Source organism: Anopheles darlingi, chromosome 3 (assembly GCF_943734745.1).
Source record: "Anopheles darlingi chromosome 3, idAnoDarlMG_H_01, whole genome shotgun sequence".
In the NCBI taxonomy this organism is placed as follows: domain Eukaryota; kingdom Metazoa; phylum Arthropoda; class Insecta; order Diptera; family Culicidae; genus Anopheles; species Anopheles darlingi.
Window position 1 is genome coordinate 45859974 of NC_064875.1, and position 19568 is coordinate 45879541.

At 52.9% G+C, this 19568-nt stretch overlaps 1 protein-coding gene across 1 annotated transcript in view; it reads left to right on the plus strand.

Annotated features, from left to right (window-relative positions):
• The first annotated feature begins 4926 nt into the window (after nucleotides 1-4926).
• LOC125954576 (uncharacterized) overlaps nucleotides 4927-19568 on the plus strand; it is a 35248-nt gene continuing 20606 nt past the window's right edge. The window contains exons 1-2 of the mRNA XM_049684995.1: nucleotides 4927-6878; nucleotides 14777-14818. The gene's annotated coding sequence lies outside the window, so the exon portion shown is untranslated. The remainder of the gene's footprint in view (nucleotides 6879-14776; nucleotides 14819-19568) is intronic.

Here is a 19568-nt window from a genome sequence, read left to right on the forward strand (position 1 = left end):
CAACGGCAGTGGTTGAAGAAAACACTCCCTCCCAAAGGGGGTGGTGGTGGTGATAGGAAAACGCAGAGAAAACGCACGACTAGGAGTGTGAGCAGTACACACACAGAGAGAGAGAGAGAGAAGAGTGGAGAGAAGAGGAGATGTAGTCAATAGCTCTCAGTGCAGGAACAGCAGGAAAAGGAAAGATGTTGGAGTTGGTTGGTTGGTTGGTTGGTTGGTTGCAGGAAGCATAAACTGGAACACGAAAAAAGAGAAGGTGAATCCGAAAACAAACAAAAAGTACACAACCAACGAGCCAACCAGCTCGAGTTCATTGAACTCACCGGGGAGGTCTCACCCTTTTTTTTTTGACCATCGGGTACGGGCGTCAATTGAACGTTTTCAGACCCCCGGTAAGAAAAAAAAACACAATTAATTAGCAAACAAAAATCGAGAAAATCTAGTTCCCCGCTGGACGCAACCATAATGTTCTGGATGCTGGCAAACGGCAACGGCAACAGCAACAACAAAAAAAAAGTGCCCCATTAGAGGGAACCATGTCCACGGGGTGTGTTGCGGTGGTGGCTTCGATGTTTTCGGAATAAATTTAAATAACCGCCAAACCGGAGCCGGTCCAGCCACCGCCAAAAATAGGTTAAAAATCTGCGCCTAGCCATAAACATCTCAGCAGACGCTCGCACGGAGGGAGAGGGGGCAAGAGGCGAGCCGCTTGTTTGAGGAGGGAGGACCGGAGACCGGAGCGGGGTCGCCGTGTGTTGTCACCGTTTTGCGCGAGTTGGAAGTAGGTCTCTCAGTCAACTCGAACGCGCGCACACAACAAGCGAACGAATGCCGCCGCCGCTGCTGCTGCTGATGATGATGATGATGTGTTGCAATGATTAGCGCATTTTGCATTCCGAAAACGTAGCGCCATTTACAACGGCGGCCGATGCATAATGAGCAGTCATCATCACGGACAACGACGGCGACCACGGCGACGGCGACGGCGACCGCGACGCATCCTCCACATCGTCATGTGCCACTCCCGCGCCTCTCTCTAGGTAGAAGAACGCCCCCTAGAGGTGATCGCGATGTGCCGATGTGTCTTCTTGGCATGTGCATGCGCTTGCCAATGGTTCTTGGTTGGTGGAGGTGGAGAAAACGGGGTGAAATGCAGACGCATCGTCCCCTCAGAAACGCGTAATGACGCGACGCCCTGGCCTAGATCCCGGCCCGGCGGGGAACGGTCACCGCCGCTGGCCTGTTAGCTCGATGGTTTCGGAACAGGGAACGTGAACCGTGAGCTAATGAGCTGTGCTGAGCTTCATTCAGCCAGGTCCAGTTGGTTAGAAAGGGAAGTGCTGGCCACTTGTAACGCTTAGAACGCCTTTGCTTTGGTTCTGGGGTATGATGACAAATGGACCTCACCAATTGGAGCGGCCAGCCGGCCGGGTCGGTATTTATGAATTTATAATCCGCGCATTCCGGATTGACAGCATTACGCGTGCCACGGCCTACTGTGGCTCGCGTATCGGCGAAGCGAGCCAAGAAGTTCTAATCTAATCTCTATTTTTAACTTCCCGATCCCACGCGGGGCACGTCACTTCGATGTGCACTCGTGACAGTCTTCGCCGTTGATGTTGTCCATTTCCATTTCGTTCGTACCTTTTTGCTCCATCGACGACGATGGCGGCTGCTGCGGTGTATCAATTTATGTAACGATTGCTTCTAATTAAAACCGACAGACGCGACAGACACAGCGTTGCGTTGCGTTGCGTTGCGGTTGCTACGGTTGCTTTGATTTGCTCCGTGTGCGTCCTTGTTCTACGATTCTCGACTGCACTGCATTCTTAACCGTTCAGCAATGCCCCTGCCCCGGCTCCTCGGCAAGACCGCAACTAGTGCATCGGCTTCATCGTCCTCATCAATGCGGAAAATAAATTAAACATCTTTTGCTCGCTCCACTACATCCAGGTGTGTGTGTGCGTGAAGTGGCTTTAGCCGGACTAGGAAGTACCGGCTGGTTGGTTGGTTGGTTGGTTGGTTGGCTTCCCTTTGATGGGAAGCGGAATTGAATTCTAATTGCTCCGGGAGTTGCGTGGTTCTAATGTTCGCGAGTTCGCTGCGCACTCGCTCGTTGAAGTCTTTTGTCTGGTGAGGGCGAGCGCCTAGTCCGAGGGCTTTGTTTCAATCGCGCGCTTTGCTGTGCTTCGTTGCCCTTTGCAGTAGGGCTCGGTATGTGCGTTTGGGGGGTTTTGTGATCACTTGTCATCATCTCCCCTTCCCCCACCGCCCTTCCGGTACACCTGTTTGCATCATTTTTTCGTGTTATGAGTGCCACGTTGGGTTCATATCTCTCGGTGCACATTATGTTTCTGGTAGACATCTCATAATCCCTTAAAAGGGTCTGCCAAGTAATTTTCCTCACTTTGCACCCTCGTCATCTTGGGTAAGAGGGTTGTTTTTGGGAGTAGGTTACTACTACTCACCCCAGCTGCTGCTGCTGCTGCTGCTGCTGCTGTTGAATGGGGAAGCGTAATCGTGAGTGAGATTTTTGGGCCTTCGCCCAAAGGTGAACGACCGACCGCGCGCGCGAGAGAGTGTGTACGCGGTCGATCGGTCGGTCGCAAAGAGGTTTGCTCTAGTTTTTCCTCCCAAAAGCGAAGCAGCAGCGAAGGTTGTTGAACTCCCGCGGGCCGCTGGTTGGGTGTTTTGTTTTATTTTTCTTTTCTTTCGAGCAGCACACTTTCAATGGCCAGCGAGAGTGCCAAAATGATGCCAAAAAGGGGGTGAATTGGTATTTTAGCGGGACCGGGCGACGCTAATGATTGTCTCGTGATCCGGACACCCTTTAAACCGATCGGTTAAGTATCCGTTTGAGTTGCTATCCTACTACACATTCCATCATTTTACCTCAATTAATGTCAGCAAAGGGGTCCCGTGGATGCTCTAAGGTCTCATCTAATGTTGTGCCCGCCTATTCGTTGTGCTCACTCTTATCCCGGTGAGCATCGCGATGCAAGCAATGATTGATTGTGGCCTCTTATCGTGACCACACACACACACACATGAGTGATCACGATGCTCTCGATACAGAAGCCGTTCGTTCAATTTACCTCCCAGAACAATGCATTCACGACACACACACACACAAAGGGGTTGGGAGGGGATGCTAGCAACCCCCCTAGATCAGCGTCGATCGGGAGCACAACACAACTCAACACTCCATCTATGAGTAACGCGACCGAACCAAATCTGATTTGACCATTGTTTGCGCCCCTCCGCGTGTGTATGTATGTGTGCGTGCGTGTGTGTGGCGAATGTGTCGCATCCGACACGGGCTTTCAGTCAGTCCCGTTACGACCCCATCCGGGGGCGGGATGGCCGAGGGGTCCTCCTCCTCCTCCTCCTCTTCTGCATTAGAACAGCTGTAGTACCAGCAGCAGCGGTGTGTGTGTGTGTGTATGTGCGCGCGCGGTGTGTTCGCATTACCGCATCGCCGCTGGAACAATGGATTTCATAATTTCAACGCCGTCGTCGCCCACCGTAAAAGGTCAGGAGGCATTGGTGCGGGGCCCGTCACCTCGACCCTCGTGCATACATATAAGGGTGCATTGGGTTGCCGGTGGTGACGTCGGCGATGGCGATGGCGACGCGATGATTCCCATGAACTTCAGCTTCTGCTTCAGGGTTTGTCGCGCACACCGCGGCGCATAACGGCGTTCGCTTCCGCTTCCGCGGTAGCGGAAAGGGGACGGGAGGAGGGCAAGGGCAAGGCGCATAGGTCGCCCCGCGGGCACGGCCGCGCGATCACGCAATATGCTAAACGCGGTTGGTGCTGGTGCTGGTGGTGACGGCGGCTGCTAATGCTGCGTATCGCCAACCCAACAGCTGAATAGGACGGACGGGGACATTCTGCCTGTCCGGGGATAAGGGTAGGGGATAAGAACGATTCAGAATGATAGAGAGAGAGAGAGAGAGAGAGAGAGAGAGAGAGAGAGAGAGAGAGAGAGAGAGAGAGAGAGAAAGAGAGTGAAAGAGAGGTGGAAAAAGGCAATCGGAACAGGTAAGGCGTCGGGCTGTACCGTTATTTCCACCGTATCTCTATGGTTGCTATGTTCGGTGCAGAGGCAGAAAAAAAGGGAGAAAGAATTACACAAAACAGAAATGGTGAAGCCCCCCGAATGCCGATGCTGGCCAAGGATGGCTCTCGCACGCACACACAGACGCGAAATGTGAGCTTTTAACAATGCAGAAGGATAGAGAAGCAGAATATCGATAGAAAGAGAGAGAGAGAGAACGATATCAACAACAACGAGGGACGCAGCAGCATAACAAGGCAGGCCCTGGCGGTGCGGTTGTCAGCGAAACCGGAAGAGTACCGGAGCACAATGCGTGACAGAACGATGGAGAGAGAGAGAGCAAAAGAGAGAGACAATTACCCACACACACACACAAGCTTCGGTAACAGAAGTGCTGCTATGTATGCGTGTACGGTGAGACCCTGAACCTGAACCTGACGCGAGCATGACACGCGAGCGCCCAACAAGAACAACAACAATGTTCTTCCCTCTCTCTCTTTCTCGCTCTGTGGCGTTCTGTGTTGGTGTGGGACGATCACCGACACACACAAGAGGCGATCGCAATGGCACATCAAAACCTGGAGCGAGGAAGAACAGGTGAATGCGCTGCTGTGAAGGAGAACCTCCTTCAAACCGAAAGCTCTGCGGAAGATCATCGCGAGACGCGAGAGGCTAAGCTTTCGGGAATGATCGGCGATCGGGTTCGAGCTCGTTGTCTGTGGCTGTGTGGGTGAGGAAGAAGCGCTCGAAGCAGCAGCAGCAGCCGATCGTGCCCGTGTACCTTGACCGTCAAACGTGGAGCAGCTCTTGCGCTCTGGGCTTCGGTTTTAGTACTCCCCAGGCCAATACTCGAGCAGGACGTCCGTCTGTCCGTACGTCCGTCCGTCCGTACGTCCGTATTGTTCCGTCCGTCATTCGCAAACCGATCATCCCTCGGTCGGTCGGTCGGTCGGTCGGCAGCGAACGCAAGAACGGAGCCGTCAATAGAGCCGTCAACAGACTACTGAGATTTGTTTTGTGATTGATTGGGATGGTGAGTCCGTGACCGTGGCCCTGAAAGTTGAACAAACCTTGGCATCGAGCAGCAGCAGCAGTAGAATTAGTGGCCTCACCAGTGACAGCATCGCGGTGTAACCGGAGCTCACCGTGTACATCGTCGCCAGTGTGTGACGTCCGTCAGTTCCATCGTCGTCATCGTCGCTGGAGTTACATAAGTGCAGAGTTAAACGAAGTGTACGCGAAGCGGGCACACGAGAGGAGGAGGGGGTGTAAAAGGTGCACCACCGCAACCACGCTCCCGCCCCCCGCTCCCACGCGGCTCGAGCTGCGAGTGACTTGCGCGTGTGACTAGAACGCGAACCTCGGCGAAGTGCGCAATCGTCGACGACGAGGATGATGATGATGTTGGAGTACTTGTGAGTAGCAGTAGATATCGGAAGCAGATAATAAACCAAAATCAATACCACAAAAGTTTGTGTACGTGCGTGCGTGTGTGTGTGTGTGGCTGTGTTATGTGATTGAACCTCGAATAAGCGTTCGAGGCGGTGTCAAAAAAAAAGGGCGACAGAAAATCCAACCAAAATAATAATAATAAAAAAACGTTTCCTCCAGTGGTTTTCTCGGTGTGCTGGAGCAGTGATTTGCGGAACGGAATAAAAAGTCCACCTCAAAACAAGTCAAACAGGAACGGTGATCCACACCCGGGCAGCAAAACCCGGGAGTAGAATTGGATTAGCACACATTAGCAGCAGCAGCAGCAGCAGCAGCAGCAACAGCAACACGAGGAGCGGAAGCAACAACGGAAGCGGCAGCAGCAGCAGCTCCCCGGGAATCATCGGGAATTTCTGGAATCGCGGGGTTGCGGTGTTGTGTCACAACATCTGGAAGGCTATTGCGACGCAAAAATCGTGCTCCCGACGACGTCAGTTAGTCAGTCAGTCGAGTGTCAATCGTTTGAGGGAATTGTGGCCACGCGGGCGAGCGAGGTGTTTGTGTTCCCGATCGTGTATTTGCGTGTGCGCTGGTGTGTGCGACCCGATCCCGAAACCGCAACATATCGTTCGGGTTCGATATCTGAATACATTTCGTAATCCAACCGGGAACCACGTAACCTTGAGCCGGGAAGGGCGAGAAGTCGACACGAAAAGTGTTTTTATGTAAGCAACAGCAACCCTGTCATCGTCGTCGTGCACGTGTGTCCCGTGTGTGTGTGTGTTCCCGTGTGTGTGTGCTTATTTCCGAGTGCAGCAGCCCGTGTGTGTGATTCGAGACAGCAGCTAGAACGCAATTGTTCCGGACGAAAAGCTACGAACGGGAGCCAGAATCGGAAGCAATCAAAGTAGCCCCCTCTCACCACAACACAGTGCTAGTGCTGTGCGTGCCAGTGTGTCCGTGTGTCCGTGTGTCCGCGTGTGTGTTAGAAGGCAGTGTGTGTCATCACCTCATTAGCCCCACGTTGTTATCGCAACCAACCGAAAGGCAAAGCAAGCTTGTTGAAACCCCAGCATCACCTCACCTCCGAAAAGGAAGGAACACCGCAACGCGACATCTAACGACAACCTCGCAGGAGTCGAAGGAAGAAGAGCAGGAACGGAGGCAGCCGGACTCTACCATCATCCACGGAACTATTTCCTCCTGCCCTGACGAACGTGGCCGATCGTCGCCAGGCGTCTGGGGCCGCGAGGGGTTGCAATTAACATGTGCATCATAATTAGAATCTGAAGGATCCCCCCCTCTCGACTCCACACAACGAAAACCACGTGGATGGTGTGATATCACCAGCGACAGCAGCAGCAGAAGCAGTAGCAGTAGCAGCAGGTAAGCTCCCTGATCCGCAGCAACTAACGATCCGTAAGCTTAACTAACTATCAACAAGCCAACCAACCAGTCAGCCAGTCAGTCAGCATAACCATCGTGAGTGAGTAAATCGTGAGGCCAGAGGGGGTGTGCAGGGGACTACTTAGAACGGTCTGCTCGAGGATGAGCTGGCATTCTTCCTTCTACCGTCGGCTGGTCAGGGTCAAGTGAAGAACACACGCATACACAGAACAGAACACACAGAACACGTGAAGAGTGGCACCTTTGCAACGTTCTGAGGCTCTTCGTTCGCCGTGTGCCAAGGTTTTTGCACCAGCATCGCGATGATTAGCGGGTGTAGTATGATCGCCGGTAACCGGTGATGATCGTCATCGTCATCAACGATGAGCCGCGCTATATTTGGAGATGATGGTTGAAGGTCACTCGGTTGCCACTCGGTGACACTCTTGCACTTGTGAGGAGAGACGCACTCGCGAGGCCAAAAAAACAAGGGCTAATACGAAGTATGAAGTCACAAAGTGACACAATACCTCACGCGCGCGCGTGTGTGTGTGTGTGACGAATTCCTGAAATTCCACTAAACAGAACTTGTGACTCGTGCAGCTGGCCAGCCAACAACAACAGCAGCAAGTAAAGGGATCAAATAACACGCAGCAGCAGATCGGATATCGCACGCCGTTGTTGTTGCTGGGATTTGCTTTTGCTGGGACCGGGTTTCGGTTCGGTTTGTGGCATCAACCTGCCTGCCTGGCCCGTGTGTTCCGGTTCGGTTCACTCATTTCCATCGCGTGCGCACTTTCCTGCTCTAGGAAAGGACCGGAAGCTAGAACCTAAAGCAACAGCAGCAGCAACACCGCACCACGGCACATGATTGCATGACGATGATCATGATCATGATGATGATCGTGTGTGTGTGTGTTGCTAGCACGTTGAGATGTTCGACACCAGCAGCAGTAGCAACAGCAGCAACACCATCATGCAGCTGGTCTATTGGACGCTCGCTCGCCGGTGTCTGGTGAAGCCGGGTGGTGGTTGGTGTACGCCGCGTAACGACTAGTTATTAACCCTAGGCCGCCCTCCCTTCCCTTCCCTAGCTCCCAGCTCTCAGCACACCACCCTCTTTTCAGAACGAAAGCGTAAGCAGTGCACAAAGATCGATCCGGCAAAGAAGCGAAGCGCAAAAGCGAGCCTCCGACAGAGAGAGAGAGAGAGAGAGAAGCCAGACATGATTTTGCGGAAAAAACCGAGGGAGGGGGGTGCCGGGTGTAATGACCATACCACCTCACTCCGAGAGTCACCGGACCGCAACACACGACGGAGGTGATGATGATGATGGTGATGAGTTGGAGTATGAGTTCAAGATGTGTGTGTGGATGAACAGCGCGCGCGGAGAGGAAGCGGAGAGGAAGGCACGAAAAATCCTTGACAATGACATTAAGTAACCGCCACCTCCACCACCACATGTCTCAATGTCTTCTCCCTTTTCCTCTCCCCAGTGTGAGAGATTGTCAATTAGTTGGCATCAGCAGAAGGCGCGCGCGCTACTCCGGGTGTTCCTGGGTGTTCCCGGGCAGTGTTTTATGACGGGGAATTTAATGCGCAGCATTCCTCCCCGTGTGTGTGCGTGTGTGCATTTAAATCTCAACCAACGCAATGCTGCTGAGCGACAGCGACGCGAACGATCGCGAGAAATGCATAATGCGCGCACGCCAGGCGTTGACGATCTGCAATCGGCGCAATCTTTCTGGCCGCAAAATTTATTTGACATCCTCCCCGCCACTCAATAGAGGGGGTGAGTGTGATGTGCGGTCCCCTATTAAGGTTCGATCGTCGTTTTTGACGTTCGCGCATTCCCCTCCGAGAACGCGATGATCGCGATGATCGCGAGCTTTGTGTGGGAGATGGAGGAACCGACCGGCGACCGGAGAGCAAATCTGATCGGTCCCCTGGTCCGGGACCGGGCATGTGGCGCCCCATTTGCGCCATCTCCCGCGTGAGAGGTCGTCGACCGGTCGTCGTCGTCGTCGTCGTCGTCATCCTCGAACACGCGTAAGGTGCGCTGGATGTGATTGTGTGCAAAGGGGTGAGGGTATGGGGAGGGGAGTGGGGTTAAAGCACCCTCTCCGGGGATCCATTCCGACTACCTACCTGCCTGCCTGTCACTTTCGATGGCACGCGGTGTGACCGGTCACTACCACGTGTGTGTGCGTGTGTGCGTGTGTGTGTGGATCACCAGAGAGGATCAACGATCACGGTTGATGATCTGATCCCTCGACACGCTCGACACTCGATCGTCGATGGCATCATCTGCGCGATGGCGATGATGATGTGGCTCACAGCTTCGATTTGCAAACCTTCCTTCGCACACATACAGACACACACGCACACATACAGACCTTCCTAAGAAGGTAAAGAGCTGCGTGATTGCGAAGCGACCGAAGATCTCCAGCGATCGTGATCTCGGGGAACATACACACACGCGCGCGAGAACAGACAACTCTCCTGGACGAAGACGATGATGGCGATGATCATCATCTAGCCCTCCTAGGCGAACGTCTCATCCTCCTCCTGCCCCTACTAGAACCAACCCCCACCCCCCTCCAGGGGGTGCGCAAAAACCTCAACACCCCCCCCCCCCCCCTTTCCACCACCTCGCGTGATTCTCACTTTCCTTTGGGCTCGCCCCAACAGAACGATACCAAGAACAACGATCGCGAGCAGCAGCAGCAGCAGCGTGGTGTGTTCTGCTGTTGCGACCGGACGGGTTCATTCGCCATTCGACCGATCGGTCACTGAACCTTTCGCCCGGTTCGCTGGCTCGTCCCTCGTTCGTTCGCTCGCTCGCGATGCGCGGCACTCGGCGAATATGTGAATTTTCCATTCTCTTCTCCACGAAGCACACACACACACGCAGGTGAGCGTGCGCGCGAGCGCGCGAACGAGAACAAGAACATGCTTTACTCGATCGTGGGGTGGTTGCGCCGCGCGCGCACACACAGACACGATCGCTCGATTGCTCGCTTGCTTGGTTGGTCGGTGGCGCGTCGCTTTACGTTTTGCGGTTCGCTGGTTTTCTTCCAGAACGCGCACCAAAGAACGGAACCGGTGAGGAAGGAAAGGAAGTAAACGCGCGTGTGTGTGCGAAGAGATTTCGATTTCGTTGCCTTTTTACTTTCATGCAACGATGGCGTGGAGGGAAAGAAAGGAAGGAAGGAAGCATAGCCACAATCGCGTTTGGAGCATAATGATTGAACACGACGACGGTGGCGACGGCGGCGGCGGTGATGATGATGATGTTGGGGGCCTCTCTATAGAACAACCCTTCCTGTGGACGCGGTGCCGGATCGGTTTTCGGTCCGTCACGCCGTTGCGAGCATTGCGTTCGCCGGTCGCGCAGTTCATCGATCTCGATCGATCTTCGGTGATCGGTGGTCGATGGTGCCTGGTGCCTAGTGCCTTGCGCTTCACGGTTCATCTCACGTGGTGGTCACGCGGGCACCTAGCTGGGTGGCTGGACCTCAGAAGGTGTGAAAAGTCTCGGGGGTCTCTCGGGAGGAGGTTCAATCTGGAGTGCGCCAGCGTTGGAATTGGCAATAAAGGAAAAAAAAGATGGAACTCAAGACGCAGTCCACCCGGCTCTGCGATGGCAACCAAACACGGCCACAACCCGTGGCCGTGACGAACCGACCGGCGAACCATTCGCTTTTGTGGTCTATGATCTAGCGAGCAACGTTCGAGCAGCGAGTTCGTTTGCCTTCTTTCGCATCTCGTGTGTGTGCGACGATCGACGATGCGAAGGATCGATGCGAAGAGGAAGAAACTCGCTTGCATTTATGCTCGCGTTCGTCTCGTGAAGCTCTGCTCCAGCATAAACCAAAGCGAAACGTCGTAGTTGGCGTCGTCGTCGTCATCGGCAACACCGAGAATGGATCTTGGGGTTCGTTCTACGCCTCGATGCGCTTCTCGATGAGCGCTGCGCCACGATATCTTATTGCACATAAAGGCTCATAAGCGCATCGATCAGCAGCATGACGAAGGAGGGAGGAGGAAAGGAACCTATTAGAGAATCGTTCTAGCCTCCTCGCCTCCCCCATATACTAGACCCCCTTCATCGCACCTTTGCCACGACGATGCGCAAAACATGCCCGGGCATCATCGGCTCGCGGCGCTATGGCTTCTCTGTTTCCACTCCAGGGTGCTGCTGCTGTTGCTGTTGATGATGATGATGATCACGTTGATGATCATGATGGTGGTGGCAGGAAAAGGAAACGAATGGTGCTGGGCTGCTGTTGCCGGTTGTTGGAGCAACCAACCGGATAGATGTTGGGGAACCGAGAGTTGAACGGCCCTCTCTCTCTCTCTCGCTCTCCCCATCCCCTACCCCGGGGGAAGGGAGGGCAATAGCCGAGTTAAGGCGCAAGCGTTGGCTCGCAACGCGGTGAGAATCCCGTCCGAGGAATCTTTCGCGAGCTGCTGGTCTGGACTCTCGAGACTGCGATGCTTACGAAAAAGGGAGTTTGTGGAAACCTTAAAAATAAAAACGGCAACGCCATTTCGTTTGCGATTTCATTAGGAAAAACAGATTTTATGAACTTTACCCTAACGGGAGGGTTTTGTTTTATGCTCCTCCGGTGAGACGAAGATCGTGACCACCGCGTGGCGTGGCGTGGCGTGGCGTGCGTTTTACCAATTATTTCTCCTTCCTGGCCGGGCAGGCTTGACCATCCTTGACACCTTTTGCACTAATCTGCAGCGGTCCGGACGGTATTTAACCACCGATCGTAAAATGCTCCCAAAAGTGTTGGCCACCGTTTTGGCAACCGGGACGAACCCATTAGCCCTCGGGCGGCCCTCATGTTCTAGCGAGAACAAACCCCGGCACTCCGGAAGACCGGTCCGGTTCAGCATAATCCATCAAACTTTTGGGGGAAGGGAAGAGTTACAATTAACGAAACGAAATGCCAGTCCACAGTGTGTGTGTGTCCTGCGTGGTGTCGGGCCCTTCACTGTCATGTGTATGGCAGAAGGTCCTCTCTCTCTCTCTCTCCGGTCAATCTGCTTCGGAGGACGAACAGAGCGTCAGCGGAGAGCGCAAAAAGAACGCAAACGCAAAATATGAACATTAAAAAGAAGGAGCTGAAGGGAAGGTCCTGTGGCGCAGTGAGAGGGGAAGTCCTGTTGCTCCTGTCCTGCACCCCACCTCGCCTGTGGAGTCGTCAGAATTTCATAATATTAAAAGCACTCGAGAGACGATCAACGCGCAACGATCGTGCTGTGGAGAACGACGACGACGACGCGCAGAAGAAACAACCAAAACATACACAAGAACAGAACGCGCAGAACGCGCCCGCTGCCCTCCGGTGTGGTGTGGCTAAAAAGGGAGGGGTGGTGAGGAAAGGGTGGGGTCGGGGGCGCATAAAACAATTCCTCCTCCTCGTCGGCCGAAAAGCAAATGACCTCGGCAGTGTTTTCAATTTCGTTCGAAATGCTCCTCGTCGTTCCATGAAGAAAAGGTAATGGAACAACAGGAGGCGAGCGCGCGCGAGAGAGAGAGAGAGGCACGGGCGTGTGTGTGTGCGTGTATGTGTGCCCCAAGAACAACGCCGGTCGGTGGTGGCCGGCCGGCCGGCCGCAGCAGTTTGCAACAAGCAGTGAACGGGTTCAACGATCTTTGCTGCTGCGGCAACGGGTGCGTTCGGTCAACTTCCTGCGAACCAAAAGCCAAATGGGGTGGTACAGGAGGGCGGCCTATCAAGTGGTGTGTTCTCACGAAAGAGAGAGAGAGAGAGAGGGAGACAGGCTGAACACGCACACCTTTTGCTCTCTCTCTCTCTGTCTCTCATCACATACGCATCTCGGAACCGGAGGCCGGCTCTGTGTGCGTGTCCGGCAACGACGAAGAAGAAGCAGCAGAAGAGACAAGAAGGAGCGCGCACCACACCGGAGAGCCGCAGAGAGAAAAGCTTTCAGGATGAACCACTCTCCGAAAGCTCCTCGTACGCGTTGTTGTTTGTGTTCATTTTGCGAAAACATCACCAAGAAAAAAAAATTGGAAGCTAAAACGGAAACGAAGTGCGTGTTAATACACTGATGATGATGATGATGACTGTCTTGGCGAAAATAATAATACTGTTAAATCGACATTAAAATAGTTTAAAAATGAACCAAAATACTTAAGAGAACATTTTTGTGCGTCGATGGCTACTACGATGGCCCCGGTTGTGTTGGTGTGTGTACGATACACTCACGTACACGAACATGCATCATAGTAGGCTTGCGGCTGCGGATCCTCTCTCCGATTATGGCGGGACGGCACGCACATATATTCTCTTGAAGGAGCGACACATTTGCATACCGTTATGTTTTGTGTGCTTCTATGCGTATGTTTTGTTGGTGCAACGGGGTGGTCTTCTCGACGCATCTTTTACTGCACGCGGTCGGAGGGAGGCCAATACATATTTTTATGAGGTTCTTCTTTCCTTCTCTTTTGTTTCGTTTTGTTGTTGTCTATTTTTCCTATGCTACTTCTAAACAGATTGTGACTGTGGGGAATGTCGCAGGCCCTTAAATACGTGCCATATTGGAATGGGACGCAGTGGAATGTGCCGTAAATGTTTTTGGGGAATTAGTTTTTTGGGTAAAAATTCGCCATTTGTTATTTGTGGAGTTTACAAAAAGTTGATTAATATTTTGACTAATTATGTTTAAAGTAAAATTTAAAAAATATAAAATTGCAAATCAACTTTATTACTACATAAAGTACATTTCATAAACTGTTCGCCTTAATCCGCGATCAGCATAGTAAGTCTGTGACCGCAACGACCAGTTCCTTATCATGATTGATGGTACAAGATCTCTCTGTCTCTCCTTCACTCACTCTGTCATCCCAACCGATAGTGTCCATGGCAGAAGTCCCGTTGTTTCCGGAAGAATCACCGAAGACAAACCACCAACCAAGGTCCAGGTTAACCGCGTCGGGGCTTTAAAACCCGCAATCTTCATCCCAATGCCCCGGTGCATGCGCTCTCTCCTCAGGTGGTCACCATAGAGAAGAGGGAGCAAAAGAATAGAACACAAATGGAAGCCGCAGAAGAAGAGGAAGAAGAAGAAGAAGAACGAAGGGCTCAAGAATACCGCTCGTTCTCCGATTTCATCTCGGTTGCTCGGTTGCTCGATGGGCTCGATCTCGATGCTCTAGCAACGCATAGCTGCTAGACCTAGGAATGGATCGAGAGGTGTGTACCTGCCCATTAAGGGGCCCACCGCGGGGTCTCCGGTGCTCCGGTCGGTGGCATGTCCCGTTATGCTAGAACAGCACCACCGCCGCACCACCGGGCGAAGGCGTCAAATCCCCTCGAGACCTTTCCCTTTTTTGGGAGGAAGAAAATGATGATCTTGCAGGTACCTTCAGCAGGGCTGAGCGGGCTGAGGGCTGAGGGCTTCTTCTCCGTCTCCTACCGGGTATGTGCGGTAGGATAGGTCTTGCTTTATCTGATCGTAGCAGAGCAGAGCAGAACAGAGTGGAAACAGCCTCTTCGACGGCTCGTTGCTTTGCATTTGCATACATGGTTCACGAGTACCGTTGCAGAGAGTGGTGGGTATTACTGTTCTTAAGAATTTATTCGAATTTTCTTACTAATTTGAGTTCACTTTAGCAGAGGCTAGTGCTAGTAGGTGACTTGAGCTCAACTTACATTACAGCGTATCTAGACGGTCATGATAAAGGCGAGAATTAGAAGAGAATGAGAAAGGAGAGAATGTCAAATCCATACATTTCTGTGGATTTGTATGGATTTGACACTCTCGCCTTTCTCATGGCCGTCTAGATACGCTGTTACATTCTAAAACATAGTCTGGACGAATTTTCTCACCTTCTTTTGAACGTCTTCTCATTGCAGATCGTTCGTGCAATTCACCCCTATGGAAATTAAATACTAAAGGTAAGTCTCTCCAACAGTGTTATCGTCAATTGAACGAACATAACAATCGAGATCCCCTCGAAGCACTTGAAGCTCCACAAATCCTTTTCCTTCGCCTCCTCTTCCTGCTGGCTTTGCGAAAGTCACTGACCTTCGTCCGTCAACAGCGCGATCACGCCGATGGATGGCCGCGACTGCGGCGATGATGACGGCGTGTGTCGACGACCTACCGCAACAAAATTTCCACGCCACGAGTAGGAAAACACTTTTCCTGCTCTGTCTGCACGGTACCCCTGAATTACCCCGCCACCAGTGCTTCAGACGCCATGGCCGGGGAGTAGTGTTCCCGAGAGATTATTATTTACTCAACATAAACAAACCCTCTCCTTCCGGCGTGCCGCGCCGACTACTCTAGGCCGAGCATTATTTTGCAGGTGAATCGGTTGTCGGCCGCCGGAAGAAAGCCTTGGCTTGGCTTCGGTCAACCCCCCCCCCCCCCCCCCCTCGAAGGCCCCAAAGTGGTGTGTTGCCTATTGCTCCCTCCCTTAAGGACACTCGCGTGAGGTTCACCGTTTCACTCTCAATCGTGCCTGAACCTTGTGGGCACTTCTGGGGTGGTTGGCCTCAAGCATACCTCACCGCCTCCCCTCCTTGACAGCTCCTCTCTCTTCCTTTCAAGGTGTCAATAACCTTTAAACTTCAGCGCGGCTCCTTCGCCACGACGCCTACCCTATTTGGCAAGGATAACGGTAGCGGAAGGCCCCCCTGGCGGCGACGACAACGGTGGACAGTGTGTGTGTGTGTGTGTGTGTGTGAAACGGTAACGGCACAAAAGCCACTCCACATGAGCCCATGTGAGGGTCTGTGTGTGTGTGAGTCGGTGTCCTTTCTCTCACCTCACGCTTAGCGTTGGAAGGATCGAAGGAATGGAAAGTGCATACAGAGTGTTGTAGGCCTGCGAGGGAAGGCCAGAGAGGCGACGAATGCGACAGGAAAGGGGGGGAGGGGAGAAAAAGTGGAAAAACAAACGGAAAAAAGGGCCGACGCGCCGGATTCGGAGTCCTTTCTGCCGTGCGTCCTCCGTTTCCTCCGTTTCCACGGTCATAGGTGTTTTCGCTACGCGGTCAATCAACACACACACACACACACACACACACGGGCGCACACATTCAAAAGAGAAACGAAAACAAAGGGCAAAAAATGGTCGCAAAAAAGGAAGAGTGAATGCTGGCCAGTGGTGGCGATGGTGGCGATGGTTCATTAACCCGAACGCCCCGGCGAACGGGATAGGCAGGGCAAGTCGGCTCACACACACGATGCAGGAGAAGGAGAAGGAGCATTAGAGTATAAAGCCAAGCCATTCATGTTTAAAGTGTCGCCAAATGCAGTTTTGAATGCGCGAAAATGAAGTTCTGCATCGAGAATAGCCCCATTAGGGGACACCGGGAGGCCTCTTGGAAGGAAGGAGAATTGAATTTCTTCGAATCAACTCCAGCCCAGAACGAACACACACGCACCACGCCAACACACCAATACGCCGTCGGCTGCTGCTACTTTACCGGAGGTCAGTGTTCCCGGTCTGTAATTGCGATGGGGAGGGAGCGATGAGCCGAATCGATTCGCAACTCCCGCCATCACGATGGAGCTCCCCCTCGAATTTTTCCCGGAAATGGCGCATAACGAGCGTGTGGTGGCCGAGCGCGAGGCCTCCTCGAACGGAACGCGTCCGTTCGATCGATCCCCATATTTCTCTTCAGTCCTTCACCCTTCGATGTCAATACGAGGCAGGCAGGCCCGAAAAATTTTGTGCGCGCCAGACAGTCTGTCGTCATCGCCGTTGTCCGTGTTGGCCACCGTGGAAGGGTTTTGAAAGGGTTGTTGTGAATGTGAATGAGCGAGATGGACAGTAAACAAACGGACCGACGGCACGACGGTAGACGAAGACGATAGTCCTGCCTGGGGGGGTGTCAAGTAACGTCGTTAAAGCGACCAGACTGTACGCTGTGATAGCGTTTAATGGGTAGCGGGTTGAGAGGGGAGTGATGGTGTATTGGGAAAAGAAGGAGAGGAAAAAGTAGTCTCGCCACCGACGACGCCGACGACAGGTTGTCTGGATGGCGGAAGTCGAGTCCGAACGATAGACGATGCGATACGTTGGTTCATCGACCGACCTAGTCAACCCTTACCAAGCACACACTCACACACACACACACTCACACATACAGCGGTAGACCTCCGGTCGGGGCTCGGAGGAGATGCACTCGTCGGAGATGCCTTGCAATTGCATCGCGAAATGTAATACGTGAATGCATTCGATACATAAGGGTGAAGCGAAGGGAAGGGGATGGAGAAGGGTGAAAGGTCCGAAAGAGGGGGGGGGGGTCTTGCTCGCTTGCCAAGCCACCGGTGGCCACCACCGGTGCTTTCGTGTGCTTGGTTGAGTTGTGCTCTTTGTGTCTCATTGAGCTCAAGCCATCTCAAGCGAGGCCATTCCAAGGGCTTGAGGGTTAGAGGGTAGCAAAAAGAGTAATACAGTACCTCCACGCCACCCCCCATCCAGAACCTCCGACTGTTGGTGTTGAAATGAAACGAGGAAAAACCAAGCGTAACCGTGCAGCAGCGCCAGCAGCAGCACATCTGTCTGCCAGAGTTCTACCTCGATGTTCTGTCTCTGCGTGTCTGCGCTCCACGGAATGATGGGATGTGGGGTGTGCAACGAAGAGTCTGGCGTTACTGGCTGCACCTGGCGTGCATTTGCAAATGTGCTTCGGTGTGGGGGGTCTGTGCAATATCCCAGACCGACTGCATTGCGTTCAACCGTTTCGCTGTTCGGGGTGTAATCGGGGGGGGGGGGGGGGGAGTCGCAGAACTCTCACTTAGTGTCTCGGCACCGGAAGTCAACGTGTGCGTGTGTGCGTGTGTGTGTGCAAAAACCAGGAACAAAAGAGCCACTCAATAGCCACACGCGACATCTTTGTTCTCTTTGAAGGTGTTGCGAAACGGTACATTAAAGACCCTCACCACCTCGGATGTTTGGAAGACCGTTTTCTCTTTTGACGGGGTCTCGTCGGCCATTTTTGTTGACATTTCCCATTTCTGCATTGTAGTAGGCCTCGGGATTGGCGTTAGGGGAAACTGACAGTCTCGGTCAGTGTAAAAAAAAAACTAAGTAGTCTGGTAGCGCGTTAAAGACGTTGTCAAGACGACTGCAGCGTTTCATTCCAAACGCTTAACAGTCGTTTTCCGGGTGTGCAATCCGCAATCCTTATGATTACTCCGGACGCTTCTTATCCGGAAGCCCTGGCAACCATGACAAGCATCCCTGGGCTGTCCAACGAGCGGTCGTCTCTTGCGTTATTAAATTGTCCTTAATTAACTCGTTATCCATAGCAGGAGAAGTTGCAGTAATAGCAGCAGCAGTAGGGATTAGCAGAGAGAGAGAGAGACCGTCTCTGTCTGTATCGTTAAGTGATGACGGCGGGATGGATGAGTCCATTCACCCGGCACCGGCAACGATACACGGAGAGCGACAGTCTACAGCTGTTGTTTCAAGCTCTGCTGTCAACCACTTGCTAGACGGCTAATCCTGGCAGGGGAGGGGAGGGAGATAGTTAGGACACCTCCTGCGTGAGTGATGGAATTTCGGCGACCATTCCCGGACCTACCGCAAGCTGCTTTGAAAGGATCTCTGTTCCTTTCCCCACGAAATTGCTGGTCCGAAAGAATTTCGGAAAATATTCCAATAATGTCCTTTCCATCAGGGGCCAGGAGCACGCAACGAGAGTCGCGTCGCGTGTAAAAGAAAATAAAAATAATAGCGAATCAGAAAGAAGAAAAAAAAAACTAACCCTATCATCCCTTCAAATTGTCCATCGGTGATCCACCACCACCACCGGAGACACTAGCGAGCATGCATGCAGTGCTCGCGAGTGAGCATATAGAGTGCCGGACGGTCTTCTGGACCTAGGACAACATTATTCCGCTTGCGCAGATCGAAATGGAAAACGGCACAAGCCGCAAGCAAGCAAGCGGCAGACTCTGTCACTTCCGCAATATAACACCCACGAGCGAGTAAGCGAGAACGCTCTGTGGAGCCCTTCTCGTGCTCTCCGGAGCGAAAAAAAGGGCCACCCCCGAAAGGAGCAGACGCGACTCGTGTGTGTGTGTGTGTGTGTGTGTGTGCATGCTGAATGTATGCGTGCATACGTGCGGCCAGACAGAAAGCGAGCATTTAGAGTGGAGTTGAAGCCAAGAAAAACAATGGAAAAATCCTTCTCACTCCCTTCGCGTGACGCTCCATTCCTGGTTGCTGTTGGACTTTCATCTTGAGACGTCCCTCGACGACGACAACAATTGAAACCAGGAATCGATCGGTGAATTCGAGGCGCGTTTTCTCCAAATTGTAATTTCCCCTTCCAGTGCTTTCCCTTCGGTTTCACGGAACGACCAACCGGTGCCGGTGCCGGTGTCGCATGCGCATTCGCTCGCGTTACCTAATTGATGCGTCCCTACTGCGTCATTTGCGTATTACAATGTGTGTCCGACGACCACAAAAAAAAAACCTTCCTTCCCCCAAATGCTTTTTACTCGCGATATTATTTCGGAAGCCCCCTTCCGCCCCGTCATATCAGTTCCTCGTTCATCCGCCCCAACCTCCGCGAGAGGTGGTGGCGTGTTGGAGGGATGAGTGCAGACGGCTAGACAGCTAGGAGCCTAACTGCTGCCACCCGAACTGCTGATTGCAAACCACCGGTCCATGTTCCGAGCACCG